This window comes from Podarcis raffonei, chromosome 15 (assembly GCF_027172205.1).
Source record: "Podarcis raffonei isolate rPodRaf1 chromosome 15, rPodRaf1.pri, whole genome shotgun sequence".
In the NCBI taxonomy this organism is placed as follows: Eukaryota; Metazoa; Chordata; class Lepidosauria; order Squamata; family Lacertidae; genus Podarcis; species Podarcis raffonei.
Genome location: NC_070616.1, coordinates 16538058 through 16549673, shown reverse-complemented (window position 1 = coordinate 16549673; position 11616 = coordinate 16538058). Strand labels below are relative to the sequence as shown.

Below are 11616 nucleotides of genomic sequence, written 5' to 3'. Positions count from 1 at the left end.
GACCATAGATCTCTTCCTGAAGGAGCGTCTCCACCCCCATCGTTCTGCCCGGACGCTGAGGTCCAGCGCCGAGGACCTTCTGGCGGTTCCCTCATTACGAGAAGCAAAGCTACAGGGAACCAGGCAGAGGGCCTTCTCGGTAGTGGCACCCGCCCTGTGGAACGCCCTCCCATCAGATGTCAAAGAGATAAAGAACTACCTGACATTTAGAAGACATCTGAAGGCAGCCCTGTTCAGGGAAGTTTTTAATGTGTAACAATTTAATGTATTTTTCATCTTTGTTGGAAGCCGCCCAGAGTGGCTGGGGAGACCCAGCCAGATGGGTGGGGTACAAATAATAAGTTGTTGTTGTTGTTGTTGTTGTTGTTGTTGTTGTTATACCAGCAGGATGTTTTAAGCATCTAACTGACTTAGTCAAACACTGTTTAAGTGCTTAGCTGCACTTCTGGGACTTGAGGAACAAATCTGAGCCATTTAAAGAGGAGGTGGAGGGTCTTCTCTGCAATAGGACAAGATGCCCCAAACATTTTAACAACTCAGAGGGAATTTGTTAGGCATTTGATAAACAGCGCAAGGTACTTCTTGATTCAGTCATAATAAAACAAACTGAAAGCTTTATTGCCCTTTACACAATCAGTGTCTGTTGTAAAACTATTTTCTAGAATCCATGTCTGGAAGAGCATCTGTACTCTTGGCGAAGTTAATTTTTTTCCTACTGGCCTTAATGAAAGTGTTGTTCCTTGTGATCCTGGGGCAAATAAAGCAGGAAGCAAGCAGATGTGCAGCCTTCCCTCCAACCTCTGGAACCATTGAACTGTAGAGCTGGAAGGGACCCTCAAGGTCACACAATAAGGTAAAAAGGTAAAGGACCCCTGGACAGTTAAGTTCAGTCAAAGGCGACTATGGGGTATGGCGCCGTTTACCTTCCCGCTGCAGCGGTACCTATTTATCTACTCGCGCTGGTATGCTTTCAAACTGCTAGGTTGGCAGGAGCTGGGACAGAGCAATGGGAGCTCACTCCGTCAGGGGGATTTGAACCACTGACCTTCGGATCGGCAAGCCCAAGAGGCTCAGTGGTTTAGACCACAGCTCCACCTGCGTGCCTCATCCATTCCAACCCCCTGCAATGCAGGACTCATAAAGTCCCGTCGTGACTTTAGAGATTCCTTTGTACCAGTTCGAAGACGAGAAATAAAATAATCTCAGTGCAACCTTAATGAAAGGGGGTAAAAATGATCCCACTGGGGAAATGAAGGGGACGTTCACATTAACCACTTGAGACGCATTGAGATCATTTCCCCTCTGCTGCTGAGTTTCAAGCCACTTTTGCAAGGAGATGTTCACATCGGGATGGGGATGTCTTCACCCAACGCAAAGGACTTTTATCTGTTTCTCTGCCCCTGCAACTGACTCTAATGTTCATTTTTCATAGAATCCTATAATTGTAGACTGGGCATCTTCCTCCATCTCAAACCCATCCTTCCTTCCCCACCATCCCAACTTGCTCCTTTGCAGGGAGAAAAGCCAATGACTTACATTACTCAAGGGATGAGATCCCATGTCCTGCTAATGGTTCCTAATTCAAATTATAAGGAGGATTCTTTGTTGAGACAAATGCATTGCACACACACACACACACACACACACACGGGAGGGGGGAAATGCTGATTATCTGCTGAGGGTATTTTTCCACAGCACAAAGCGTTCTTCTTCTTATTTCTCAGAAGAAACTAAGCTATTCCGCTCCTAAACTGGAGAGAAGCGTTCCACAGAAAACTGAAAATTCTCCCAGGTGAATTACAATCCGGTAGCTGCACTTGAACCCTTGGTTTTGTCCAGAATCAAATTTGAGATAAAATAACAGTAGAGTTGCAAGGGACCCGAAGCGTCATCTAGTCCAACCCTCTGCAATACAGGAATCCCAGCTGATCCTGGGTTCTTACCAATGGAAGAGTGTTGCAAGCTACAAATCAAACCGAAACATAAACATGCCTGTTAATTTCTAGCCTTTAGTCCATGTAAGGTTTCCAAGCTCCACTTCCTCCCTCCAGCAATTTTTACTGCTGTGCTCGAGACATTAATGCAAGAGGTTCTGATAAATTTGCCAAGGTCACCTACAGCAAATAGATGGGTGCCGTTTATTGCAGCTGGCAGGGAGCAATAAATGGGTCTGAGGGAGTTGGCGCAAATAATCCAGATACTAGCGCTTTGTTGCAAAGAGGTGAAGGGAACCCTTTCATTTTTATTTTATTTTTAAAGTACCTAATATCTTACTATATAGAATGTGCTGCTGGGTGTGCCCAGGAACACCCCTGGGGTCCCTTCCAACTCTCCAACCCTGCAAGTCTATTTTCCCCCAGCTAGTGTGTTGTAGTGGTTAGAGTGTCAGACTAGGGACCTCCAAGAGACTAAGGTTTATTTTTTTAAATTTTTTTTAAATATTAATTTTTTATTATTAAAATAATTCAACATTAATACATACATGTTACGAATATACAAACAGACATACATTTCAAACAATCCTTAAAAATATTCATACATACCCACACTCGATCCCACAAATACTTCATTTTCCCACCACCTCACCCCTCACCCCACCCTTGTGATAAACTTCCAATCTACTCAATTGCAATTTCTTTCCACTTCTATCACTTTCTTTCACATACTTTTAAACCAATTTTCTGCTTCTTTTTCTGTTACACATTGTTATCCATCTTATTTAGTATTTCAGTATTTATAACGGAACTTGTTTATTCTAATAGGAGTTCTGATTTTTCAATATAATTTTGCAAGTATCCTTTAAACACCTTCCAGTCCTTGTCTATCTTCTCTTTTGAGATCCTTCCAATTTCTCCCATTGTTTTGGATATATTGTAATACTCCAGTAATTTGGAAAGCCACTCTGTTTTTGTCGGTATAATACCACTTTTCCAATTTTTCGCAATCAGTAGCTTTGCAGCTACTGTTGCGTATAAATATAATGTCTTCTTCCTTTAGACTTCCTGGTACTATTCCCAATAGAGAGTCCAGGGTTTATATATCCCCCCAACTTGGCCATGAAGCTCACTAGGTGACCTGTGGGGCCTCTCAGCCTGAGCTACCTCACAGGTTTGTTGTGGGGCTTAAATGAGGGAGAGGATCCCAAGGGTCATCTAGTCCAACCCCCTGCAATGCAGAAATCACAGCTAGCTGTGATACTAGACTTCCTTCAGCCATTAGGTACACCTTTTATGGGTCTGTTTGATACAAGGGAAGTAGCTTTCAATGTAAATATTTGCTCATCACTCTCCTCTTTGGGTAACTGTAGAAACAGAGATCTTATCAGTTGCTTTATGATCGAAAGCCTATGGTAGTGGGCAGGTGGTATCACTTAAGGGAGAAGCCCCCTGAATCAGCCTTATTATGCCGTCCCAGCAGCCATCTGGTACAAAGTTCTCTCTGTCCGTCTCCAGGAAAGGGGTAGAAAATAAAACTCTGCTAGTCTGGTAATCCCCTGTTGCAAATGGAGGAGGCCACCCATGGAATAATGTATTGCTGAGTGGCCATCTGCCAGGATTATTTAGCTGTGTGTCCTGCAACGGCTAGATGACTCTTGGGTTCCCTTCCAATTCTACAGTTCTAGGATTCAATCTCCAAGAGTTGGGAAACTCCAGGGGCATACCCTCCAACATTTCTCCAATGAAAATAGGGACGTCCTGTTTCATCATCAACATCATCATTTAACTGGGTTTCCCCAGCATTCTGTGCAGCTTCCAACATATATAAGAACATAATAAAACATTAAACAATGTCCCTATAAATTGGCAACCATCACGGTCTCCTGCAGGCATGAGTTCCATTGTTCGGCACCTTGCTGCTCAAATAAGTCCTTTGTTTTATCTATCTGCCAACATTCAGCTCCATTGGATGTCTATAAGCTTTGAGAGAGGGAGATAAACATTTCTCCGTCTGCTTTCTCCATGCCATGCATAGCTTTATAGGCCTTTATCATATCTCCTCTTACTCAACTATTTGCTAAACTAAAAAGTCCCAGATGCTGCAAATAGGGGTGTTGCCCTTCTCCAGGGGACCCCAAGAGTCATTTAGCCTAACCTCCTGAAATGCAGCAATCACTGCTATGCTATTCTCTCTGAGGTCAGGTGAACAGAACTATGCAGAATATGCCATACAGTGGTACCTCTGGTTACATACTTAATTCGTTCCGGAGGTCCGTTCTTAACCTGAAACTGTTCTTAGCCTGAGGTACCACTTTAGCTAATGGGGCCTCCCACTGTTGTTGCGCTGCCACCACGTGATTTCTGTTCTCATCCTGAAGCAAAGTTCTTAACCCGAGGTACTATTTCTGGGTTAGTGGAGTCTGTAACCTGAAGCATATTTTAACCCGAAGTACCACTGTATGCAACTGCACCATAAATTTGTATAATGGCATTATATTGCCTTTTTTATCACTTTATTGAGGCTGTGAATTTGCATTTTATACTTTGCATTTTGCCTTATTGTGCACTTCAACTCCTGACACAGGTACAGCGGTGCCTTGATAGTCGAACGACTTGGCTCCCAAACAAATTGGCTCCTGAACGCCACAAACGCAGAAGCGATCCAGTTTGCGAATGTTTTTCGGAAGCTGAACATCTGACACGCCTTCCGCAACTTCTGATTGAGTGCGGGATGCTCCTGCAGCCAATCAGAAGCAGCGCCTTGGTTTTCCAACCATTTTGGGGGTCGAATGGACTCCCGGAAAGGATTAAAATTGAGAACTAAGGTACCACTGTATTCTGCCGTAAGTGGGGAAATGGGCCCACATCTCCCCAATGGCTGCTTGATGAACAGCCATCGTCACATTTCTGGCAGCACCACATGATGTAATAAGAACAAGAATGTGATTTCTAATAATATTAGAAAGGCAAAACTGTATTGTATTGTTTGATCTTCAGGAAGCTGAAGAATTTTCAAGGAGCAAATTCAATTTCATTGCATCATATATACACCTACACTCAGTTATTTCCAAGTCAGGGTTTGTAAATTGGCATATGATCATTTCCAGTTGGAATTATATGATCTGTAAACTGGTATAGGACGACTTATTTTGGATGGTTGAGAAATTTGATTCCATTCAGTTGCAGGCCAACCTCCCTGATTTGCAATTCCCGCAACTGAAAAGCACCACCCATCCTTTTATTATTATAGTAGTTATTTTTAAATTTATTATTTATTACATTTCTCTAGCGCCCTTCATCAGAGGATCACAGGGCAGCTTACAATATAAACACTCAAAAATGCATAACATCCATAAACAAAAACAATAACCCCCCCAAGAGTTTATTGTGCCTTATTGGGCAAAATTGCATGCAAAAATGTGTATATTAGTGTAGCCTTATGAGGCTTTGCCCTCGGGTGGGAAAAATATTGCGCCTGGGGAAGGGAAGTGGGAGTCAACAGATACTCAAGGAATAGTTTCGGAGAAAAGGCTTTTATTTCTACCATCCATGAACTGGTAGAAGGAGCAAGTGTGATAGTTCACAAAAAGCATGCACAGGTTCACAGTCATGTGCACAGAGTTTATATACCCATTCCAGTTCCCTACCCCTTTCTCCTCCCTCAGGAGTCCTGCCCCATGAGTTCCTCTGAGCATGAACAGAAAGCTGTCTTGGGACTGTTGCAACAAGAATGAGAATGGGACTATTGGACTCTTCCCAGGAAAGGGGAATGAGAACAGTTCAGCATGTCCAAGAAGTTGCAACTAGAATGAGATACTCAGGCCTGAGTATTCTTGGCAATGACAGAGCCTATTCATTAGCCTTTAAAAGTAACATTTTATTGTGAGAAAAGGAGAGACAAGCAAAGAAAAGCTGTTTTGGATTTTTAGAAGACAAAAGGAGTTTTTGATGCCTGGGGCGATTATTGAAGCCTGGGGTAATTTCAGGCAGGATTTGGGTATCCTGCCCCTACATTAGAAGACATTTGCAGTAGAATACTGATTAATTTTCATTATACTGTATATTTTTTGGAAATGTGGAGAACTGAAATGAAACTTGGAAAGATGAAACTTGAGAGAAACCAAAACAGAGAGATTTGCCCAAATCAGCGATGCAGATACAGAAATTGACTCAAATCAGGGTCCATTTATTCCAAAATGAGGTGGAAAATCGTGAAAAGTGCCGCATTAGGATTCAGTGGCTGAAATGCCGAAAGAGGAATGAATCAATGAATAAGTCAAGCAGATGCACCTAACGAGATGCCCTCCAGATGTTGGTGGGGCTGAACTCCCATATAGGCAGCGGCGCTTAAGGAGGGCGGAGTTGCAGCCCGCCCGCAACATCTTGATACGCCCTCTCTGAAATACGGACTAGATGCAGCTCAGAAACGCAAGCCGCCGCCCCCCCCCCCCCCGCCGCTGGTGCACAGTGGTCTCCTCCTCCCTCTTCGCCCGCCTGCCGAATGACGAGCCGAGCGATTTTCGCGGGCTGCCGCGGTGCTTGCTGGGAGCCGTACTCCTCCCTTGGTTTCCCGCCTTGCAAGGGAAGCCGGGGACGGGCTTCCCGCCGCGCACGAAATGGAGTCCTCGGCTCCTCCCAGAAGCCACCGCCCTCCACCTCCCCCAAGATTCCGAGATGGTACGTTCGAGCCAATCAGCCGCCAGTTCCTTTTTGCCGCCACCTCCTGCCCGTCTACATGGTACGTCCCGAGCGCTTAAAGGGAGCCGCACGTGGTTTGTTCGTTCTTTCGCTCGCGCCGCTGCTCGTCTTGCACTTTGTCTACGGAGGGGAGGAAGGAGACGATGAGGCCTTGCAGGCGCCGAGGTTTGTCCGCGGGGCGGGGAGTGAGGCCGAGCCTCGGGGTTCCTTCAGCACTGGGCCTTTTTCTTGGGAGGGGGGGCTTCCCTCTCCGCGGGATGATGATGCCGTGATAGGAAGTGCCGTCAGATGCGAGAACTGACGAGAGATTCCCACCGGCTGACCTCGGAGCAGAGCCACGCGGGCCGCCTTTAACCCCCGTCCCAATAGGGGCCCGTGAAGAAGAAGCCGCCCCCCCCATAACCCCCGCGTGGGGATGGAGGAGGCCGTGGGTGCGTTTGAGTCCCCCCTTGAAAGCACGTGGTGGCGAGATCTGGCCTTCCCTAGGGTTGGGCGCTCGTGAAGAGGCTGGATCTGCAGATCCAAACGGAAGTTCTGCCCACGCGGTTAGCAGGGGGGACCATATCGGAAATTATTTTGTCTACCCCATTTGAAATAACGCCCACGGGGGGGGGGCAATAGGTTTCCGAAGTGCAGGGTTGTTGCTTTCCAGCTTACACCATAGGCTCATAGAATAATAATGGGGTTTTTTTTGTTGCTCAGTCAGTTGACATCACAGCTGGGCTCCTGCAGAACTGGATTCTTCCAACCTCTTCCTTGAGCCACTTACTTTTGAGGCGGAGGGAGCCCTTCACTTAACTGCCTCCCTGACATTGGCTCTCTTGTTGCAGGTTTGTTTCATTTGCCACGTGGGGCCAGACCTGGAGTGGCAGGAGGGAGCATGGATCCTGACCCGCCTGCTTAGAAGCTAGCTGCCCTAAAGGTAAGCCTACAAGTCTCTGATACAGAGTAGTATTCCCTAGGGAAAGCCTCACAGTGATGAAACAAAACCTCAACTAAGCTGGAATTACCATCAGACTTTTGCTGTTGAGAAGGTTCTTTCTGAGCAATCCACAGCCCAGTGGGGAGGACGTGCAGCTGCTTCTGTTCCCTCCACAAAAAAATAGCTCTGGTTAACAGGGTTGTCCTTTTTCTCTGCAGGGAGCTGAAGCTGTCCTCTTCCCAAGAGGAGCATTCCTGATTCCTGTAGCCCTGGCTTCAAAGGTATGATGAGGCATTTTTTATTTCAGAAATGGGAGAGGAGGTCTTTCTGTGTCCTGGCTGGTGAGAGCAAGAACATTAGTTTTGCTGCTTGAGGATAGCCCAGTTCACATCTAAAGCTAGGTTAATGCTTCCTGTGAATGAAAATGTTGCAGCCAGAAGATTGCAAGCCACCTGGGCCAAGCCAGTTTGGATTAAGGTAGCACAGTAGAGCATGAGACTCCTCATCTCAGGGTCATGGGATCGAGCCCCATGTTGAATTTTTAGATGGCCCTTGTGGTCCCTTCCAACTATGATTTTATATATCATTGATGTTTAATAATGCCTCTATAATCCACCTGGATCAGGGCTCATTTGTCCAAATGGATTTAGCACCAGGACTTGGGTTGGAGCAGCTGCAGCCTTCAGTCTGGGAACTAAACTGGCTTGGGGAACATTTTTTCCGTCCGAGAGCCACAATAGGTTGTCGGGGGAGTTCTCACCCTTGTTTAGTGTTACATGTTGAGCAGTCTGCTAAGTAGCAAATGTTGAAGGGGAAATAAATTGGACCTGCAATCCTCTACTGAAAACCATTTGTACTTTCTTGTTCATAGAGGGTGAGAAGAAGCAACTGTTTGTTTTCTCCTCTGGGTGGCAGCAGGGTCAAGAACAGAGGGCAATGGATTTCCAAGAGCCTGGAAAAACCAAATGCTTCCCAACCAAGAGGTATGTGTGTTCCCTTGCCTACACTTGGTCTCTGAGGCCTGGCACATTAGCAGGGCAAATACGTAATGACTGCCTTCAAAGCACTGCACTCTGGTTTCGTAGCATCTCCTGAATTGCTGTGACTGGGTGTAATTAAGTGTGGTACCACTTGGCCCTTAGGCAATCTCTGCTGTAGATTCCTTGTGCCTGCTTCTTCACAGTAGAGTGGAGAGGGGTGAAGATTAAATCATAAGGGCCTATGGTAGGGCTGGGCGATACTTGGTTTTGAACATCACAATATATCACAATGTCTGAGATAAGGGTGGAACTATGTAGGAGCATCGACTGGCTTCAGGTTTTCCCCACATCGTGATTTTTGCATATGATATGGACTGGTTAGGGGCAATATGTTGATATATTGCCCAGCCCTAGTCTGTGGTAGGTGGTGCAGTTAACTTAAGCAGTGCTGGTCATGTTATTTCTACTGAAATGAATTTGTCAGAAGGAGTGCCAGTTACTGTATTTACATGTGAATTTTCATGATGTCTTTCAGGTTAGTGGCTGATGGCCAAGACCTTCCCAGGTGCACCCCACCACCTCTATCTCTTTGCATATGGCATACCTGGCAGTGTGGCTGTGACTCCTAGAAAACAAGTAGAGGCTCATTCCAATCCAACTTCATCTTTGCAAAGTTTTGGGAACAGGGCAGAAGACAGAAACCTGTTTTGAAATGTCTCTTCTGTCTGTATGTGGCCACAAATATTTATAAGCTGTGAGAGTAAATAAAACTTATTTTTGAATGTACAACTGCACTGGTTTTTTATGTGTGCCTGAGGGAAAACGTGCAAACAGGCTAGTCTGCAGGTGGTGGGTTTCAGTTATCACCCTCTGCTAGCACATACCTGTGTGCGCACAAAATAGGTTTAGACTTGGTGGTTCTCGCTATCCTGTTGGTGATAGACCAACCAGGCCCATCATATCCTATGAGCAAGCAGGAGTGACAACCTGCCCACTGCTTCTCGGGCTCTTTCAGAACTTTAAATGGCTTTTGCCTTTCCTCTGCTGTATAGCACCATGCAACATGGTAGCTGTCAGCTATAACACCCTCACAGGGCTAGTGGGAGTTAAATACCATGTGTCAGGCACCAGGCCCTGTGGTGTAGCCATTGTCTTGGGGTTTTTTTCAGGGAGTGTTGCCACATGGAGACATTTTGCCCATCAACAAAGAGTGTGGCCACAGGGATTTATTATCCTTTCCTGTGAGTTTAAGTGGGAGGGGGGCAACTTATTTAAACATTGCAGTCCTTTGTGTTGCGCCAAAGCCACTTCTATTGAGCTTATTTGCTCAGGCACCTGTAAGTGTAGCAGCTCACAGGAGAGAAACTTGAAAAATGTGCTTTTGTGTGAATTGATGCCTTGGCAGATACTTTAAAAACACTTAAGATTCCCTGATGGAAGTTCAGTTAGCCAGAGAGATTTGGCACCAGCAATTTGAGTTAATAGTGTGAGAGAGGCTCATTCTATTTGCCGTAGAAGCTTCATGCACAAGGTATGCATAGTTTTGGCACTCAGCCCCCCCCCTTTTGTTTTTTTAAACTATGCTTTTTATTAGGTTTTCATTTCATATACCCCTTGTCCACTCTCAAAAGGGGCAGTGTGCTCATTCCCTGTACAGTGAATGGTGGGTAGCTGATTGTTCTGAGACGCTTGGTGAGTCTATCACAGACTTGGCCCTCCCTGAGACTGGCATGGTTAGTAATAATAGTATTAAGCACTGCAGGCTGTGAGGCAGTAAACACTTTATCTCGCAGGCAGCAGGATGTTGCCTTCATTAATGTGCCTGCCTGCATTTCCCAAGCAGGCAGGTGCATGGATGATTACAAATTGAAGGCTGAAGCTGCACAGGAAGCGAAAATGGAAGGGATAATGTCACATCTCAGGCATGCTTGTGCCATGCAGCTTTCCCTTATTGCCTCCCCCAACTGATTCCATCCAAAGGGAGAAGCCCAATAGATGGCTAAATGTTAGCTGCTGGCATGTAAGCAGTACTGTTGGGCGCTCTTTTGAAACAGCCAGGGCTTGTGAGCAACAGCCAGTTGATTTGCTCATTCTGTTCACGTGCCTGGGAGTATCTGGCTCAATCCAGCATGCAGAGCATTCAGCCTTTTTGTCGCGGCAACACTCATTCTGAAGGTGTCGCAGATAAGCCCAGATGCACAAGGGCAAAATCTCAAACTGGAGCAGAGCTTGGACTGCTGTTTGAACACATGAAGGTGATCAGCACAAAGTCTCGCTCTTGGGCTCAAAATCCTGCATTCGCTCTTCCAACCAGCTTCAGGTAGTGGGAGAAGAGCCTTGTGGTCCTGCTGCTGCCTCCTGGGCTGTTACACCCCTACTCTGCCACAGCACCTCCTGTCTCTCCCCCTCCTCCTGTGCTTGCCACCCTGGCTAGTAGGCAGAGGAAAGGGTACATTCTTTGGTTCAGTGTCTCCTTGCTTCAGCTGCAGCCTTTGCCTCTTAAGAGCACTATTGCAGGATTAGCTCCCAACACACGAGACTGAGGCTGTCGCTCAAGCTGACAGCTGACAAACCCTTCTATTTAAATAAAATACTTTTATTGTTACGCCTGCTTGACAAAGCATATAAAAACAGTTTCAGCTACATGCAAACTATGACAACATTTGGAGCCACCGATGGGGGTGGGGGGCAGGGTTAGGTTGGTCCCTCTGGAGTGTAAAAGTGGGCACTCCAGTCAACTGAAAATGTGGAGTTGCATTTGTGCCACGGGGAAAACCTCAGCTGAAATAAGCCTGGTCACGTTCCCACCCCCGGGTGGGGAAGAGAGGTGTTGGAAGCTGAAATAGGCTTTCCTCTATGAAGATACTGGCAGACTTGTGCAGGGCCTCTGTTTCAAATTGGGTGTTTACCCAAATTAAAGCACTTAATGCATATGGGGTTACTGACTTAATCCTGGGTGGGTAGAGTGGGGAGTGGTGGCTTACCATGTCCACAGGCAGACTGGAAAACGACAAGAGCTAATATGCTCGCATGGAGCTGAAGTTCAGCAAGGCCTTAGCTGGCAAACGGTCCACTAGTG

General features: G+C 46.2%; 1 long non-coding RNA gene and 1 other non-coding gene across 2 annotated transcripts; both read left to right on the top strand.

Moving 5' to 3' along the window:
- The first annotated feature begins 6676 nt into the window (after positions 1-6676).
- On the top strand, positions 6677-9326 carry LOC128402812 (uncharacterized). Its single transcript, XR_008327778.1, has 5 exons — positions 6677-6800; positions 7466-7557; positions 7776-7838; positions 8429-8540; positions 9073-9326. It is a non-coding gene; the product is annotated as an uncharacterized LOC128402812 (long non-coding RNA).
- Positions 6889-6959, top strand: LOC128403269 (small nucleolar RNA SNORD49). The gene has a single exon (XR_008327915.1). It is a non-coding gene; the product is annotated as a small nucleolar RNA SNORD49 (small nucleolar RNA).
- Positions 9327-11616: the final 2290 nt, after the last annotated feature.